General features: G+C 43.4%; 1 long non-coding RNA gene across 1 annotated transcript in view; it reads left to right on the forward strand.

The window, feature by feature from the left end:
* Nucleotides 1-19,581, forward strand: part of LOC128346649 (uncharacterized) — a 73,781-nt gene extending 54,200 nt beyond the window's left edge. The window contains exon 4 of the long non-coding RNA XR_008317103.1: nucleotides 19,340-19,581. This is a non-coding gene — a long non-coding RNA (uncharacterized LOC128346649). The remainder of the gene's footprint in view (nucleotides 1-19,339) is intronic.
* Nucleotides 19,582-20,631: the final 1,050 nt, after the last annotated feature.

Below are 20,631 nucleotides of genomic sequence, written 5' to 3' on the forward strand. Positions count from 1 at the left end.
GAAATACTGAAGCTGCAGAGGCTAATCCAAAATGTCTTTTCTACTGGAAAGGACCCTTTGGGGTAATGAAGGCTGTCTATTTGCAAGTCCTCTTGAGCACAGGAATTTAATGATAGGTCAAGGACAAGTCCAAAGTTGTGAACACTGAAGCCTCTTTCAGAGTAAGCAGCATTTAATTGATATTGTGTAATGGATGACAATCCGCTACCATGTTGAAGTTCACATCTCTTAAATCAATGCACGTTCAAAGTGCATCATTTGATTTCCACACAGGGACAATGGAAGACCCATTCTGATGCATCAACAGGTTCTGTGATGTCAGCACACTGTAGTTTTAAGAGCTCCTCTCTAAGTGGTTGGCTTGTCTTAATCTGAATTTTCTGTTTGAAATGTATGGCAGTACCAGGAGTATCAGCAAAAACATCTGAGAAATCAGCAATAATATCAGCATATGGATGCTCCACCATCTGTAATACGGGTTTCATGCTATTTGGGTCTAACACTATCTGTAGATATTTCTGATGTTCCCAGCCCAATATTGAGACTCCTTTTTGTGACACATACACTTTCCCTTCTGAAGTACATCCTTTTTATTCCAGGACAGCAGTGAAGTATCCATTAATGGAAATAGGGGAACTTCCATATCCCCATGGGTGGATGTCTGAAGGCTGCAAGTGCAGATCTGTGGCAGTGAGGAGTTTCTTATAAAGCATATGGGAAATGATAGTGTATGGACACCCAGAATCAGCCACTATCCTCAATTCATGTCCATTAAGATTAACTTGACAATGTAGAGAATCAGGCTCTGCTTCTGTCACACACAAAATGCTGTCAGGAAGTGGTTCATCTGCCTCATTCTCTTTTTATTGTGAGTCAGTAATGCAGTGCATAGCAGACTTGCAAACTTTAGCAAAGTGCCTCCTTTTTTGCACCTGTTGCAGTAACCTGTACAGGACAGAGAGCAAAATTGTCTATGTAGGCGGAGTCTCCACATTGGTAGCACCTCCCTTCTTGTGCTGCCACTGTCTGGGGCAGTGCCATATGAGAAAATTGAGTTTGGATGGATTTAGACTGAACAACCTGGATTTCAGGAGGTTGGTTTAGGGGTACCAAAGAGAGTGATTTGGCACAGTGAAGAGCATTCCCCCTGCCTCCTAGCCATCTCGCTAACTTTATCCAAGGTAAGATTCTGCTCCAATGGTAGTTTCACGTGCAGTTTGCCGCCGATTGTTTTCATAACAATCGGATCCCTGATAATTTCATCAGTAAAGTTGGCAGACTCACAGGTTACACTTAAGGAATGTAATGCTGTGACATACTGATTGACAGATTCATCAGACAGTTGGGATCTAGAACAGAACTTGTAACGTTTAGCAATCGCATACAAAGTTGGGTTGAAATAGTCATCTAAGGCTTGAAGAACAGAATTGGCATCCCCTTCCAAGGTGTCAGGAAAGGGCAAATGATTATATATTCATATGCCTACAGAGCCAAGGCAGTGAAGCAATATAGCCTTCTGCTTTGCTGGAGTAAAACCAGGGCGCTGTATAGGGAGGAGGTAATTGTAGAAATAAGGCCTCCATTGTTTCCAGGGAAGAGCAGGTTCTCCTGGGGTGGGTGAGGAAAAAGAAGGTGGTGATGGGATCTGAGCCATGCTGCAGTGGGCATCCAGTGAACAACAGAGTCCAGAACTGAGAAGGAAACAGGACTTTCAGGGGTTCTGCAGTTCAGGAAGCTGGAGAAACAATAAGCAGTGGCAAGAGTAGAGAGCAGGTCATGAATGTTGGCCCAGTAATGCAAGGAAATGAGGTGCCAGGGACACGCACAAGCTTTGCAGGCTCACACATGCTTAGCTGGGTCAAAATCTCACCACCAAATGTTTTATATGTGCTTCCCTCATAGAAATAAAGAAAACTTAATTAGACTTAATGAAAGATTTTTTCAGCAACAGCTCCATTTTCTTCTCCTTTCCGACTCCACCCCCGCTTTCTCTATGGGATCTCCACTCAGGGGTGGATTAATCTTTTTGCCGCCCAGAGGCAGCCAAAGATTTGCTGCCCCAGGGACAAGAGTAAGGGGGGTTGTGGTGGGGAGGGAATTCTTTTTTTTTAACCTTTTACAATGCTGCTGTGGAGGCTCTGCCCACCTCCTAAGCCATCACAGGAGGTGAGGTCGGGCACTGGAGGATGGCAGCAAAAGAGCTCCACACTCAAGCTCAGCTTACTCGCAAATGACACAGAGTGGGCGGTTTCGGGCCTGTGCGAGTGTGTGCACAGAGGGTCTGCCGCTACACAGCGGCATTTTTAAAGGTTGGAAAAAAAGGAATGAATTTTCCCTCCAAGATGCTGCTCCCCGAGATTTGCCGCCATAGGCGGCTGCTTATACAGCCTAAGTAGTAATCCACCATTATCTCCACTGGGACAAACTTCTCAACAACAAAACATAAAATATTACTAGATAGAATACAACCGTGCTTTTTCAGGTTTCTTCTTTTCTTCATTCTTGTACTGGTGTCTTCCCTTTCTTATTTCTAGTAAAACACACAGACCATCAACAAGTAATGATTAAGAGCTGTATACAGCATCTTCCTCCCACCCTCAGGATATTCAAAGACCAGGAAAATTGGGGAAACCTTGAATTCCTTGTTTTAAACATAGATTTGGCTAAGAATGAAAGAGATAAGAATGAAAAATGATAAGGCAATCTAGTACAAGATATAAGTGGCTGGCATAGTCTTGTAGATAATAGGCTGTTGAAGAATTAGGTAGTCAAGGGCGGGGGTACGGGGGGAGGGGAGAAAGTAAGATCCATGGTACTGTTAGTTTTTAGCGGACAAAAAGAAAGAAACCTGTTACCATGTGCTGCTGGTGTTTTCAGATTAAGATGGGGGATTAAGGTATTTTACTCAGCAATTTGAGATGCTTTGTTAAGAATAGAGGAGATTTGAAGTGCTTTGTTCTCAAACCACATGTTAGTGAAAAAGCAAACAGGCACTTAATCCTGACAGACAGCAGAATTTGACATCAATTTGTCCCTTGGGAGGCGGACCAGGAGTTCTTTGGGACTGGCTAAGACTGCTGGAACCTAAAATGGCTCTTAGAACGGAATGCCCGTCCTTGGAGCCAGCGACACCAGCCTCATGAAGCCCTTGCATGCCATAATTCACAACAGCCGGGGACTGGTCAACAGTTTTATAGACCCCAACAAGGCTGAGTGTTTAAAAAACACATACAAGGTGCCAAAGTGTTTACTAAATAGAGTTAAAATATGATCAAACTTAAGGTCATGCCTTCAGTCTTAAAACAGACCAAGTCAAGAATGAAGAAAAAGCTGATAATTATCCCGTTTGTGATGTTGGATGTTTCTTGTAACAATAAAAATATCTCAGCTGACATCTTGAATGTTGAATATATACAAGCCGGTATAGCGGCCTCTACATACGCTAATGTCTTGCTCAGCTCTTTGAGAGCGTTTTCAGAGACAAAACACTGAGCACCTTTTAAAGGTTAAGTCCTCTGACATCATTGTTGTGAGTGTATTTATATACATATGTAAAAAGGTATTGTATTGATTGCTTGTTTTCTTTTCATGTATAACAGCCCCAAATTCAAACAATTATAAAATCTGGCCACAAAATTCAGGTCGATATAACAGGGGATTTAAAGTGCAAATGGTATAAGGTAAAGTGTGCCGTCAAGTCAATTTCAACTCCTGGCACACACAGAGACCTGTGGTTGTCTTTGGTAGAATACAGGAGGGGTTTACCATTGCCTCCTCCCACACAGTATGAGAAGATGCCTTTCAGCATCTTCCTATATTGCTGCTACCAATACAGTGCCAGCAGGGATTCGAACTGGAAACCTTCTGCTTGTTAGTCAAGCATTTCCCAGTAGACTGTAGAAAATGTTGGCATTGCAAGTCACTCAGAGCAACTTACTAGTCACTCAGATCAGGTAAGAAGAGTTTTATAAAACACCCTTTTAAACCAATCTTATTATACAAAGGCAAAAAGGCATTCAAATGTTATATGCAGCCATTTAATGGATTGTGCTTACAGTAAAGGATAAACATAATTCTAATTCCCCCCCACCCTACTTCATGCAGTCCTGAACAGAGGGAAGTTATGGCACCAGAGATCTCATTACTTAAACAAACAGCATTAATTCAATTGAGTAAGAGTTGTATTGGACCACTTTTTCCTTTTCTCTGCAGTTTATTAGTACTGCAATACCTTCTTAGAGAATAGCTATCTGGATCTTAGGGAGACATACTTAGAGTAATTTGATACACTTTTTAATTTGCTTATATTCAGTTTACAGCATCTATAGTTTGTCATGACCATGACCTGTACTCTTTTAATGCCACAACCATCTATGGACTGAAATACAACATTTATGTGCTCCAAAAATTTCCCCTCTCTATCCTTTTGGATTATGTATCATTCTTTCTGATAGGGAAAAAAAATATTTCAACATAAAGTAACTTTTTAATAACATCAGTGATATATAACCAGGACAGATGAATACATGTTTTATTATTTAAAAAGCTAAACAACCCCGCCCCCCGCTCTGCTTCTCATTTCTGTTTTTTAATGATCACATTAGGCAAAATATACTCAAAGAACGATAAAAGAATACCTTGACCCTCTGTCCTTTTGAAAATGATCAGATGCTTGTTAAAATCCTGTCACACGATGCATGATTTTCATTACCTTCTTGCACATAAAATAGCAAATGTTGATGAGAGAGTTAGATTCTGCATCCTCACACAAAACAAAACAAAATCCCAATTTGTTAATTCAGCTTTTGTGGAAGAGCAGAGAACTGAAATCTTTCTATATTTTGTGTGTGTGTGTAACAATAGTGAGGGTAGAAGGATCAAAGAAGGGGTGAGCTGAAATCAAAAACACAGTATTCATTCATTTAGCTCCACTATAGCAGAGCAAATCTAGGGTGACTCAAGGGACACAGTGTCTTGTAAAACATATGTACTTAATATAAGGGTCATAAAACTTATTAAATTAAAAGCTAGGTTAAAAATAGGAATAAAATTTATGCGGCTGTCTGAAGTAGCAATAATTTCCCTTTGGCCTTTTCCCTTTGCAACCAATGTGAGTTTCTTGCTTTCTTTGTCAAATCTTCATACTTGGGAAGTAAATGAAAGTTTTTCACTGCTAAGTAAGTTGTTCAGTTACTGAAGGTAGACATGCTTCTGTGCTAACAGGGAAACAGGGTTCTTCAGTACCTCATTTCAGAAGCGGGTGGGGACGGGAGGAAGACAATAGCTATGCTCTGGATACTAAACATGCAACAAAGGCTTCCTGTTTTGTCAGAGATTCTCAGCCTCGGGTCCCCAGATGCTGCTGTACCGCAACCCTATCATCACCAGCCACAATGGCGTTTGAGGATAATGGGGGTTGCAGTCCAAGAATCCCTGGGAACCCAAGGTTGAGAGCCCATGAGGTCATTCACACAACCCAAAACATGGTTTGTTCACACTTTTGTGAAGCGCCTCATTATTTCTGAGAAAACATGAGATGATATGGAAAATCTGTTTGTAGCATTGTGTCTGATATGTCTCATTCACACATGCATGTTTTCACTTAGTGTTGCAGCCATTGAAATTGTTGATTGGATTCCAGTTTGTTTGTTTATGGCATAAAATGGCTCCAGTTTTGCAACAACAAAACAGAGCACAGTGAATCTGAAGGCAAGAAATAGAACTGAGAAATCAGAAATTGGTATGGGTAAAAACCCACGGTTTCTTCTAAACATTGCACACCCACATAACATTTATCATTTACCTGGCAAGCCTGTCTTATTAGTATTGATCTTTATAAATTTATATCATGCAGATACAACCACTCTTCGTACATGTTGTTGATGCATTTTTGGTTTTCTCCATGACGAGATAATCGTGCGACTCATCCTCCATTGTGAGGATTTTTGATGCCTCATTTAAAATATGGCAAAGTGGCAGTTGATTTTTTAGCTGTGTGTGTCTAAGCTTGGCCCACCAACACCAGCCCAGAGGCCTCTCTATCAACAACCCATCTCTCAATAGTCCTGCGTTCAGTGAATTCAGGTTTAACTAAAGCAATACATACTTCAGTTTTCTTTTCAGCAGTTTCTCTTTGCATGAGGTTTAGACATTAGGATAAAGCAATGTTCACTCCAGAGCAAACCATCTGAAGCTAAAATAAATGATCAAGTTCAGCCCCCAAACTGGTTTGGGGTTTTGTTTTTTGTTTTTGGTAGGATGTAATCCTTTGGCATGTTGAGAAATTAGAAGAAGAAGAGGGTCCCTGAGCATGTGCATAGTGACTTTACAGATTGGGGATTGGGGAGGGAAGCCAGGCCAGACGGTATGACTTCAGGGTGTACTTGAGTTTTGGCATCTCTCTTCTTAGAAATGTTGGTGCTTGTCAAATCCTTGGCAGCTTCGACTTACTGTTCTTAAATCAAAATTATACAGTGCATTTGAAAGGTCAAAAATGAATTCACAATTTCTGGGATAAAAACAACAGCTCTGAAACTGGCAGCCTTTATGAAATTTAAGCACACTGCTAATCATGTAATTATAGATGAAATATTAAAGAAGTGGACTAATTACATGCAATGCTCTTGAGCCCAATTAAAGTAGCATCTGCAATGTAACGTAAGAGTATTCTCTTTCACTAATAAGAGATACTTTCTTAACAACAGAGAATAAAACAGCTAAATTGGATAGGCAGTTGAGATTATAAATATCCTATTAGCATATAAAATGAGGATTAACCTTATTTAATCACCGCATGCTTGATCATCAAAAGTCATGTTTCACCTCCATAATGTAGCTGTACATAGCCTGAAAAAATATTAATAAATTCAGTTAACTGGATTGGTTTCCTTTACTGAAGAGATCTGATGGTAACAACTGACTAGCTGCCTGCCCAACGGCCATTAAGAAGAAAAACAAAATGCTGCAGTCCTTTAGGTACTCATTTGGTGTTCAGCTGCAGTTAGATGGGCTATATCAGTGTAGTTCCCATGCGCTTTAGAGGCTTACAGAAAAAATGAATTGACATTCTCCCCCCACCCCTCCGCCCATGCTATAAAGTGGTAAAGGGCTCCGATTCAGGGCTGTCTGCTCTGCAAACCTGCACACTTTACAGCAAGGGGAGAGTTTTCCGGGGAGTGGAAAAGGTGCTCTTTTTTCCTTTCCTGCGTTCTGAAACTTCCCCATGGAGCACAGAAAGGGATTTTTTTTTTAACCTCACACTATGCATCTGCCCCAATCCCACCACCACACACAGATGGAACTCAACTCAAGCAGGTCAACTCAGTTCCCTCCCTCCACACTGCTTTCCTTTCCTTCTTCACCTGACAACCTTAACATCCCATAGGTCCGGGAATACAAATATGACAGATATTTACATACTGCTTTTCAAAAGCAGTTCCCAAAGCAGTTTACATAGATATAAAAAACCAAACACATAAATAAAATGGCTCCCTGTCCCCTAAGGGCTCACAATCTAGGAACATAGGAAGCTGCCATATACTGAGTCAGACCATTGGTCTATCTAGCCAGGGGCATAGCTATAATTGAGCGAAAGGGTTCAAAGAACACGGGCCCCCAGCTCCCGAGGGCCCTCCAGCTCCACTCCTCCCTATTTTCTTCATTATCTCTCTCACTCTGGGGGGCCGCCAGAGAAAGGGATGAACACGGGCCCCGTCTCCCCTAGCTACGCCCCTGTATCTAGCTTAGTATTGTCTTCACAGACTGGCAGTGGCTTCTCCAAGGTTGCAGGCAGGAATCTCTCTCAGCCCTATCTTGAAGAAGCCAGGGAGGGAACTTGGAGCCTAGATGCTCTTCCCAGAGTGGCTTCATCCCCTGAGGGGAATATCTTGCAGTGCTCACACATCAAGTCTCCCATTCATATGCAACCAGGGTGGACCCTGCTTAGCTAAGGGGACAAGTCATGCTTGTGACCACAAGACTAGCTCTAAATCCAAAAGCAACATCAGATAGACACCACCAACAGCCACTGGAGGGCTGCTGTGCTGCAGATGGGCAGGGCCATTTGCTCTCCCCCTGCTAAATATATAGAGAATTACCACTTTTAAAAGGTGTCTCTTATAAGGGAAAGTCCAGTGAGCACAGGTTTTGTTGGGCAGGGGTCTTCCAAAATGTTTTGCTGCTTGAGGTGAAGGACAATATAACACGCATGCACACCCCATATGCAGGTGGATCTTGGCTTTCTCAAATCATGCTGCCACCCAGAGATCTGGGAGAAATACTCTCATGACCTATACAAAGACCCTGCTGCTGATTGCAGAAGCCCCACCTGTGCTATTTAGGCTATGTCAGCATGGGCTCCAGTGTCAACTTCGGCGATCCACAGTCTAGTCACCCAATTAAGACTGGGGAAGGCTTCAGGGGAGGACCTTATTCTGCCGGAGACTGCTAAAAATAATCTAGACTGGTGAGCCACTATTCTGGCATCGCTCTTCATCTATATTGACATGAATGGCCAAATTCCTATGGACTAGGTGGGTGTTTAGCAATCATTGTCCCCATATTTTTATTAACATATTTTTATACCACCCAAAACTTACATCTCTGGGCAGTTTACCACAATTATCTTAAAAGGGTAGGAAGGATGGCCCCGTCAATTACAGAACCATTAGTTTGCTCAACAATATTAGTAAACTATGCGAGACACCTACACAGGAAACTTAAGGATTGGCTGGAACAGGAAAATCTTCTTGCTGAGGAACAAGCAGGCTTCAGGGAAGGGGGCTCCACTATTGATCAGTGCCTAGTTCTGCAGTACCTCATTGGGAAATACTTCTCCTGCAGTGCTGTATCTTATTTGCACCCAGCATGTAGACACATCACATCACCCCCAAGGCCACCTCACAAGAGCTGTCACAACTCAGAAGGGTGTCAAGCAAAGATTTATTTTGGCCCCACTCCTCTTCAACTTCTTTAATTCTATGGTGGGCAACCCAGATTTCCATCTTCCAAAGCTCGCTGGGAGACACATTGCCATCTTCTTATATGCAGATAATGCAACCATCCTCTCAAGGACCCCCATTGATCTTAGAAGAGCACTGAGGGCCCTGATGCTACACTGCAGGGAGGACTGCCTGGAAATCAACTATCACAAAACTAAAATTATGGCCTTCGCCAGGAGACCCAAGATCCACTCTTGGTGGATTGAGGGGCATAAGACTGAGCAAGTTGCACACTTCAAATACTTGGGAGTAGTCTTTTATTCTGGCGGCTCTAGGAAAGCTCATGGAGAACATGTGGCTCTAAATGCTCAGAGAAGCTCTTCTGCCATTCTCAAATTCCTAAGGACGAGAGGAGGCCATTATGTACCTGCGGCTGTTCTCAGCCAAGCCGCTAGCACAGCTCCAATATGGTGCCCAACTGGGCCCCTTCCCCAACCTTCCGCCTCTGGAACCTGTACAGTCTAAATTCCTGTGGGCAGCGCTCCAAGTATCAAGATGTGTCTCCACTGCCACTCTATGCCTGGAGATAGGCCTGATCAAGCTGGAGGGTAGGGTGCAGTGTTCCCTCTAACAGAAATTCCCAGATGTTGTAGACTACAACTCCCACAATCCCCAGCCAAAGGCCATTGCATCTGGGGATGCTGGGTGTTGTAGTGAACAATATCTGAGAATCCCTGTTAAGAGGGAACACTGCTAGGGCGTGGATGGCCATACTTTGCTACTGGCTCCTTTTGCCCAGTTGGTCTTGCCCCCCTAACCCTATGCAGTGATTACCAGTCTAGCTGGATTCAGATAGTTGAGACAAAAATATCTACCCTGGGTCTTTCCCCCTTGACCTTATTTAGTATGGGTTATGACCAAGCAAAAGCCGCCATCAAGCAGCACATTATAGGCATTGAGTGCCAAACCGATCTTAGCAGCATCCTGAACTTTTGTATCAGTGATGGGCTTAGATATTTTGTCTAACCCAACAGGAGGTTCCAAAGCACAGAAGGGCGTTCACTCTGGCTCGCTGTCATGGCCTCCCTTCAGCAGTGCTAGAAGGCCATTGTAGGAGGACTCCCATTTGCAGAGCAACTATGCCCTTGTGGCCTAGGGCAGATCGAAATTACCGAGCATGTTCTTCTCTACTGTTTGTTCTGTAGAGACATTTGTGCCTCCCTCATCCTTCCATTGCTCTGCAAGGATCTGGGATATTCGAGCTAATTCTACAGCTCCTTACTGTTCTCTGACTCTAAGCCTGCCACCACATATAGCGTTGCCTGATACTGTGTGGCTGCAATCAGCATTCATTGGGGGATGGTAGGCAGTGAGTCCTATCAGCCTCAATCTGACCCTCAGTGCCTCAGGGTGGGCTCTAAAATTGCTCACAGTACTGATTCACTAGAAAGACAGACGCTCTCCCACTTTTTTTTTTAAACTGCTCCTTATAGCCTGGTCGTTATCCAGTTTTATTACTTAGGCTTTTATGTATTTCTTGTCTTCTCATGTCTTTTAATCTTTTTACATCCATTGTTATGCCCCCCCCCGCTTTTATACCTTTTATGCACTTTTCAGGCTATTATGCCCTCATGCTTCTGGTGTACTTTCTACTATTCTTTAGTATTGCTAGTCTTATTATGTACTTTGAGTACTGTTCCATATGTAATCACTTTTTATCTAGTCTCACTTTTAACATATAATCACCCTTATACTTTTGGCTGGTCTATGACCATAAGACTGACTGACTGACTGATTGATCGTGCTGCCAAAGCAGTGGCAGTGGTACACGCACACTCTCACACTAGGCCACCAAGCCAGGCAGTGGTGTACCTAGTTCTCATAGGACAGGGGAGGAAAGAGGGGGGAAGAAGAGGCACACGTAAGTGGCGTGAGGAGAGAATATGATGCCCCAGTGGAGTGAAGAAGGCCAGAGGCAGCAGGGAAGCCCAAAGGGGGCACCCATAATGGTGATGCTTTCTGTCCTCCGCACCCTGACTTGTGTCTGTGCCTGAGGCAACTGCCTCACCTTGCCTTATGGAAGGGTTGCCAACTTGCCTCTGTTGTTGGGCCATTGTTTTGGTTCTTTAAACATCCCCCCTTTTTTTTCATTTACAAACTAATATATTTCTGCATTCCTGGAGAGGCCCACCTACGCAAAAACTTATTTTGGGGTGGCCCTGTTTGATTCCAGACTGGCAGTCTAGTACCCAAGCTTGGTAACGGAGGGAATGATGATTGGGTGCTTGTGAGTAGCTTGTATCTCTGCCTGAAATGGGTGTGACTGATCAGCTAGCTTCCCTGGCCAATAAACAAAGTTGTGCCTCCCTATCAATCATGGTCATCTTGCACTTGCGCAAATTTTCCACCTCTTCCACCAGCAATTGAACTTTAGAGCTGTAGGGTCAGTCAGCTTTAAAAATAAATAAGAGCAGTGTGACTTTGCAGAAGGTTGAAAGACATACAGATCTGTGGATCTGTCAGTCGCCATCTTAAAAAGGACAGTGGCACTATGAAAATGGTTGAATGATTTGTAAGGGCTTCATATTAATTTCATTGTTCAATTTAGACTTAAAATATCTCTGTGCTATTTATGCCTTACTCCAGGTAAATCAATGTGGTTATTAGCAGTGTAATGAGGAGTTTGCTTTATGGTTTTGCTTGCCAGTTTAGCAAACATTCAGGATTGTCATGTGCACTAGTATTAATAAATGAGATGTTGCATGCCAGCAGGCAGCATAAAAGCTAACAGTTCTGGGTTTATGCCAGGTGTACACTCCCTTGTACTGTGGAAATCATTTCCCTCTGAGTTCAACTTAAGGCAAAAATTTGGCCCTTAATCCTTAAATTGATCTGCTATGCATAAAGGGATATGCCGTTTTAATCTGATCTATTCTGCGATTAAGGCAACTATGCTGCCTTGTTCAGTAAATATATTAAGGAGTGATCCTACTGGGAAAGATGCCATATAACTTTATTTTGTTTCATTTAAATTTTGGAGCTGATTTCTGCTGTGCCTTAAAACAAATAAAAATCTAATGAGAATTATGTGAATACTGAGAAAAGAACACCGTACTTCTGTTTTACAGGCATTTTATCTTACAAAAAGCTACATTTCAAATCCACATGGGATGGGACTACTTTCCCACATTGATAACCAGCATTATGGGCTATCCATACAATGGGCAATCCTGATCGTATGCAGGTTTGCTTAGATGTAACTCCCAAGAAAGTGTGCAGGGGATTTTGGCTTGGATCTCTGAAGGCTTTATCATATGCCACTGCGAGCAGATTGGCCTCCCTTACTTGGGAAACTACAGAGAATATACAGGATATCATCCTTCCCATATTCTGCAGTGGCTGCATCAATACGCACTCCCAAACAATGGCCATGCAGGCTCTGTTTGAATTTTCAATGATTCAAAAAAAAAAAAAATCTTAATAGGAAACTATCATGAAATCCCTTTCAGAGAAAGCTTGCAGAAGGCAAGTGTTGGATAAGCCTTGTGAAACTATGTACAAGCAGGATGCAGATTCTATAGAGAAAACTTGTGGAGCGTAGCTATGAAGCATGCAGTCTGTGGCAGGACGTCCCCAGCTTGTCTCAGCTCAGCAAGCCACTCTTTCTCTGCTTCAGTCTAATATGGGGATAATAATACTGGCTTACATGACAGTCTTGTTTGCAAGCATGATAGAGATAATGACTGGCATGTTTCATAAGAAAAGGTGGGTGGTTCTGAACTGCCCGCACTGCTGTGGGCACCTAAAGCAATACTTGCTGAGTTGTGGAACCGGGCTTATCTGCTACTAATTATTAAAATTGCACAACTGCACTTCCATGGTGCTATGTGCATTGCTTCCAATGGCCCACCTGATGCACAGCATTGCGGAGCTGTTACACTGCACCCTGGGGTAAGAATGGGCATTAGCACAAGCAGCGCTTCGGATGTTTTCCTCGTTCATGACAATATTAAAAGCTGTGGAAGCACTGCCGGCACTGCCACTGCTGGGAACTGACAGAAGAAGTATGACTCTGTTGGTCCTTTTGGACCTCTTAGTGGCTTTTGATACTATTCGACCATAGTATTCTTCTGGAGAGGGGGGTGGGAGGGACTACTTTGCAGTGGTTCCACTCCTACCTCTCAGGCAGATTCCAGATGGTGTCTCTCAGGGACTGTTGTTCTTCAAAATCTGAACTTTGTTATGGTGTCCCTCAGGGCTTTGTATTGTCTCCAATGTTGTTTAACATCTACATGAAACCACTGGGAGAGATCATCAGGAGATTTGGTGCAGGGTGGTATCAGTATGCTGATGACACCCAAATCTTTTCCACGATGACAACATCATCAGGAGGAGACATAACCTCCCTAAATGCCTGCCTGGAGGCTGTGATGGGCTGGATGAGGGATAACAAACTGAGACTGAATCCAGATAAGACAGAAGTGCTTATTGTGTGGTGGCAGAACTCAGGAAATGGTTCTGGATGGGTTCACACTTCCCCAGAAAGAACAGGTACATATTATGGGGGTGCTTCTGGATCCAAACCTTTCTTTGGTGTCCCAGGTTGAGGCAATGGCCAGAGGTACCTTTTATCAGCTTTGGCTGATATGCCAGCTGTGCCCATTTCTTGAGATAAAAGCCCTCAGAACAGTAGTACATCTGCTGGTCACCTCCAGACTTGACCACTGCAATGAACTCTATGTGGGGTTGCCTTTGAATGTAGTCTGGAAACTGCAGTTGGTACAGAATGCCACAGCCAGGTTGGTATCTGGGTCATCTCAAAGAGACCATATCACTCCATCTTAAAAGATCTACACTTCTTTAAATACATCAGAAGCAGGAAACCTGCCAGGGAGACAGTTGGGCCATTAGACAATGAGGGAGTAAAAGGGATTATTAAGGAGGATATGGAGGTTGCAGAGAAGCTAAATGAGTTCTTTCCGTCCGTCTTCATGGCAGGGGACACTGAGCATATACCTGTTCCTGAACCAGGCTTTTTGGGGATGGAGGCTAAAGAACTGAGTCAGATAGAAGTGAAAAGAGATGATGTTCTAAACTGTCTGAAAAAACTGAAAACTAGCAAATCACCTGGGCTGGATGGCATCTATCCTAGAGTCCTTAAAGAACTCAAATGTGAAATTGCCAACCTCCTTGCTAAAATATATAACATATCCCTACAATCAGGCTCTGTACCGGAGGACTGGAAAGTAGCAAATGTAATACCAATTTTGAAAAAGGGATCCAGGGGCAATCGGAAAATTACAGGCCGGTTAGCTTAACGTCCGTTCCAGGCAAATTGATGGAAAGCATTCTCAAGGATAAAATTGTAAAGCATATAGAAGAACAGGCCCTGCTGGGTGAGAACCAGCATGGCTTCTGCAAAGGTAAATCTTGCCTCACAAACCTTTTGGAGTTCTTTGAGAGTGTCAACAAGTGTGTGGATCAAGGTGATCAAGTTGATATAGTATACCTGGACTTCCAAAAAGCTCTTGACAAAGTTCCTCATCAAAGACTCCTGAGGAAACTTAGCAGTCATGGGATAAGGGGACAAGTACATGTGTGGGTTGCTAACTGGTTGAAAGAAAGGAAACAGAGGGTAGGTATAAATGGAGAGTTTTCACAATGGAGGGAAATAAGAAGTGGAGTCCCCCAGGGATCTGTCCTGGGGCCGGTGCTTTTTAATTTATTCATAAATGATCTAGAAGTAGAGGTAAGCAGCGAGGTGTCCAAATTAGCAGATGATACCAAACTCTTTCGGGTAGTGAAATCCAAAATGGATTGTGAGGAGCTCCAAAAGGATCTCTCCAACCTGGGGGAGTGGGCGACAAAATGGCAAATGCAGTTCAATGTAGGCAAGTGTAAAGTGATGCACATTGGGATGAAAAAACCCAACTTCAAGTATATGCTGATGGAATCTGAGCTGCCATGAGAGGGATCTTGGGGTTGTGGTGGACAGCACGTTGAAAGTGTCGACTCAATGTGCGGCAGCTGTGAGAAAGGCCAGTTCCATGCTAGGGATCATTAGGAAGGGGACTGGAAATAAAACTGCTAACATTATAATACCTTTATACAAAACTATGGCGTGGCCACACCTGGAGTACTGCGAGAATTCTGGTCACCACATCTAAAAAAGGACATTGTAGAACTGGAAAAGGTGCAGAAGAGGGCAACCAAGATGATCAGGGGCCTAGAGCACCTTTCTTATGAGGCAAGGCTACAACACCTGGGGCTATTTAGTTTAGACAAAAAGACGACTGTGGGGAGACATGATAGAGGTCTATAAAATCATGGATGGTGTGGAGAAAGTGGATAGAGAGATATCCTTCTCCCTCTCACATAACACTAGAACCAGAGGACATTCCATGAAATTGTTTGCCAGGATAATTAGGACCAGCAAACGGAAGTACTTTTTCACACAACACATAATCAACTTGTGGAATTCTCTGCCACGAGATGTGGTGACAGCCAACAACCTGGATAGATTTAAGAGGGATTTGGATAACTTCATGGTAGAGAGGTCTATCAACAGCTACTAGTCGGAGGGCTACAGGCCATCTCCAGCCTCAAAGGCAGGATACTTCTGAGTACCAGTTGCAGGGGAGTAACAGCGGGAGGGAGGGCATGTCCTCAACTCCTGCCTGTAGGCTTCCAGTGGTATCTGGTGGGTCATTGTGTGAAACAGGATGCTGGACTTGATGGGCCATGGGCATGATCTAGCAGGGCTGTTCTTATGTTCTTACACTGGTTACTGATAAGTTTCTGGGCAGAGTACAAGGTTTTGGTTATAACCTATAAAGCTCTAAACAGCTTGGGCCCTGGGTATTTAAGAGAACATCTTGTTCACTATGAACCACACTGCTCAATGAGATCATCCGGAGAGGCTCGTCTGCAGTTGCCACCGGCTTATCTGGTGGCTACTTGGGGATGGGCCGCCTTTGCTTTGGAACATACTCCCTGCTAAAATAAGAGCCTCCCCATCTCTGGCAACTTTTTAAAAGGCAGTCAAGACACATTTGTTCACCCAGGCTTTTAATTAGATAATGAGGCGATTCTCACGATCGCCAAAAAGCGGGCTAAGGGAGCCTAGCTCGCTTTCTGGTGAGTCTGAGAACCACCAGGCTTGTAGGTGAGCCCAGTGTCCTCAAAGCGGGTAACCTGCTTACGGAGCCGTCCCCTTAGATGACATTAGCGGAGCAAGTGCTCCGCTAACCCCGTCTATTTGATCATGCATTGCTGCAGCGCGGCTCTGCACCACAGCAACACACAAGGAGATCCCCGCCGGGAGGCTGAAACAAGCCTTCCAGCCCTGGGGGTCTCCCCAGGATGCCCCACACATTCGCACAGGGCATCTTGGAACTTCTGGGGTCCATGTGGCTCCCAATCCCCATAGCCCCTGCTGGCTCTGTGACGGAGCTGGCAGTCATGTGAGCAGCTGATCTGGCCACCCAGGGCTTCCTGTCTGATCGTCTGCGGGGAGTCTGGGTTATCTATCCTGGTTAAATGCTGGTTAACCAGAATGCTTTGACCAAGATTACCTTGACTGGCAGTGGATTCTCCAAGATTGCAGGCAGGAATCTCTGTCAGCCCTATCTTGGAGATGCCAGGGAGGGAACTTGGAACCTAGATGCTTTCCCCAGAGCAGCTCCATCCCCTGAGGGGAATATCTGACAGTACTCACATGTGGTCTCCCATTCAAATGCAACCAGTTAGCTAACAGTTAGCAAGTTACTAACTGAGTAAAAAGACACCTTTTAAAAGTGGTGAATCTCTTCTATTTATCATGGGGAGAGCTACTGGCCCTATCCAACCCCAGCACAGCATCCCTTCAGTGGCTGATGCTGTGAAGGTAATGGGTATTGCCTTACATTTCTTTTTAGAGTGGGAGCTCTTTGGGGACAGGGGATATTATTATTATTATTATTATTATTATTATTATTATTTCTTGTTTACACAGTCAGACAGGTGTTATTGACTGGTTTGTTTTATCCAGACATCGAGTCCTTCCCAAGGACCTGGGATGCCAGAATTTTATCATCAATACTGTTGGTTATTATAGATATCGTCGCAAAATATAGGCTGTTCCCAGTAAAGCTGCCTTTTGTAATTGGCTGATGGTGATTTCTGTGGCCCCTATGGTGTTGAGGTGCTCTTCAAGGTCTTTTGGAACTGCACCTAGGGCGCCAATTACCACTGGGATTATTTTGGTCTTCTTCTGCCACAGCCTTTCAATTTCAATTTGTAGATCTTTGTATTTTGTGATTTTTTCTATTTCTTTTTCTTCTATTCTGCTATCCCCTGGTATTGCTATGTCGATTATTTTGACTTGTTTTTCTTTCTTCTCGACTACAGTTATATCTGGTGTATTGTGTGGCAGATGTTTGTCTGCTTGTAGTCGGAAGTCCCATAATATTCAGAATATTATTATTATTATTATTATTATTATTATTATTATTATTGAAAACCACTGTGAATCCTTCTGAAGAGCTGTATATAAATGTTTGTAGTCGTAGGGTGCTGAGTGGGAGGCCATGCATGCACCACTGCACGAGCATGCAAAGAGGCTGGCTCGGTCGCTAGCTGGCTGCCCTGCCTCCAGCCAAGAGGTGAAGCTGCTGGCCTGGCTGGGGAGAGCAGGCTGGGTGACCCACTGGGGAATCAGGACAGAGGACTGTGTGTGGGTGGTAAACCTAACCAGGAGATGAACTGACAGGGGTTAAGCAGCAGGGGCCTGGAGAACTCTGCACCTAGACAGCAGACCAAGCAGACATACCCCTCACCTGGTCATCAGCTTCACAGGGGTGAGCTGCATTTATTCTCGATCTATCAGTTTTTAAAATCAAAATACACATATATAATACTAATAAACATATGCAAATGTTATGCGAAGTGGAGACTTTTTGGAGACTCTTTTAGTGAAAAGAGCCCTCTATTTCCTCCCCTTTTTGGAGATGAATAACGACTTTTTCCACCGTCTGGACCTGGCAACCCTACTTTCCAAACTGTGGCATTCCAATCAATGCCACAGCACAGAACCTTAACTAGGTGCAGGGGAGACTGAGCTTAGCGGGGCAGGAGTATACATGAATCTCTGCAGGAGTCACATATTAATGTAATAGGAACCTCTGACCTCTTCAGTCTGAACATTACATGTCTGATATAAAATTTCTGCAAAGCTCAGTGCTACTGAAAGTTTATCACTCTCCCAGAATTTAGACCTGTTGAAACATATATTGTGTGTCCTCAGATTAATGCAGAATATGGCCACCTAGGTCTGACAAATGCAGGCACTAGGTCCTCGGTCAGAGCCAGTAACCACTAATATCAACCTGTGGTGGTTGATGAGTGCTGTACAGCTTTGAGCAGGTTGTTGGTGACAATTTAATGTTCAATAACAGTTGCCAGAAAGCTAATGCAGTGAGCAGTGGTTGTGTGTGTGTGTGTGTGTGTGTGTGTGTGTGTGTGTACTATGCTACAAACTCACCAGGCTCACTTTAGTTTCAGCTTCCCATCTGTAAAATGGGTCTAATAATTTTGACCTACCTTATAAGGCTGCCCTACATTTCAAGGTTGTCCCTGATTACTGAGATAATGCAATTGAAAAACACGGAACATGTAATTTGTGCTATATAAAAGTGTATTGGCTGACATGATGCGCAATTCAAACACTCCATTCTGGAGCCACTACAGAGTCCAAAGGTAGTGACAGGGCTGCTGAGAACAAACAGTTACACTAGCAGTGCTTCTGCTGTTCCCTCCCCCCTTGCAGTTCCTAGTGCAATTGCACATTCCCAGCAGTCCTGACGCTGCCTTTGGACTCCACAGCAGCCTGGGGGTGGAGCATTAGAGTGATGGAAGGCTGAACATCATGTTAGCCACTATTTGTTGTTGTTGTTGTTGTTGTTGTTGTTAGTAGAAGTAGTAGTAGTAATGACTTCTACATCTTCATTGTAGTGATCAGTGCTCCAAAGCGGAAATAAAATGTAATCAGAAGTATAACATCATGCTGTACAGTACTGAGTCTCCCATATTCCATGGGGATCAAATTTCAGAGGGTTATGTTGGAACGGGATCTCAGCCACATGAATTTATTCCTGTCATACCCAGATCCAAATGGTGCATAGGCTGACTTCCTATATAGCACAGCCTCTCCTCTGTATCTACTGAGAGAGAGCGAGAGAGCTCAGAACCGATAAACCATGCTCAAGAGACTATCTCAGGCTTCTTTCTCAAGAAAAGCCACAGTCCTGAAACCATGTACCCTTAGAGTATTTTCAGTAGCCTGCTCCAGGTAGAGCAGCTTACAAGAATAGGCAGTGAGAAATAATGCTGACTTTTGCTTTTGCTCTTTTATTGAAATCTAGATGATCGGCCTTAAAGGGAGTAACGTTAGGATGAAATGGAAAACTTCCTCTCAGTGGTGCCTGTATATTTAAAGGCACATTTTGATCTTGTGAACAGCTGTTGAAGGTAGAAGTATAAACATACCTCTAAACATGGAAAACAGCATGGAAAAGTGTGGCTGTTAGCGACTCATGTTCTTAAATGGATATTTTCCAAGATTACTACTTGTAGAAGCCTTCTCACGCTACCTTTTTGACTTGTGGTCTGCCTGCTGCTGCTTCTCTCGTTTATTTTTGGTCCAAGAAATCACATCTACGAAAACCTTCAGGGCAGCCTTGGATGCAAATTGAAAGTGACTGGGAAGAAAATGGGCTTTGCCATTCAGAGGGATTTGAGGTGTTGTACTGTCAGAGGCCTGTGGGGGAAGTGACTGAATCCAGAGACCTACAGGGTACTGTAAGGTTTGTCACTGAATCTGACATCAAACACATGATAGAAAGCTATGCTGCAGCCTGCATGTGAAAATATAAGTTCTGGGATATTATTGGTACAAGAAAAATACATGAGAAATGCCCAAACAGGCTTCTAGTTTAAAAGATAAGATAGATATTTTTTTTTATTTCAGTCAATGACCAGTAAAGTTTAAAAGGTAAAAGAGGTTTCCCTCCGCTTCCTTCTTTTTAATATAAACATATTTACATTTTCATAAATCACCACTTCTGGGGCAAATGTACAAAAGTTATCTGAAAACCTTGCTAACAATTCATGGCTCCTTTATGGAAGCTTCTTCATATAGGGACAATCGCTGCTTTTCACATGAATCAGCTCAAAGAGGTGGCTAATCTTCATGCTGGTGGTAGCAATGATCAAGAACGTGTGTCCAGGTACATAGGAACCCTTCACGCTGGTCAGGCCAAATTCACAATTACTATGGCCCTCGTATGTAGCACTGTCATGTGGGAACATTTTTTTGGCACAGATCTGGAAGTCCCCCCCTAACATTGAAGCCGCCCTCAGTTCTACCAGTTCCAGCATTGTTGGTCGCCATTTCCATATATGGCGGAGGTTCAATATCTTTCCCATCATTTCTGTTCCCTTTTTAAAATTCTGATAAAATTCAGACCTCGGTCACTATCTAACACACATTTAGATAAGCACAATTCCAATTGAAACCGACAGACTTCACTCTGGGCTGGATCGTTGCCCTTGTGGCCAAGAATGTCTAATTTTTCTGCAGATATTGTCAACATATTTGCAGTAGTTAGTTTTGTTTAGGGGTTCCTAGAAGCAATGTTGTTGTAATTTCCCACTC

Source organism: Hemicordylus capensis, chromosome 1 (genome assembly GCF_027244095.1).
Source record: "Hemicordylus capensis ecotype Gifberg chromosome 1, rHemCap1.1.pri, whole genome shotgun sequence".
NCBI classification, from domain to species: Eukaryota; Metazoa; Chordata; class Lepidosauria; order Squamata; family Cordylidae; genus Hemicordylus; species Hemicordylus capensis.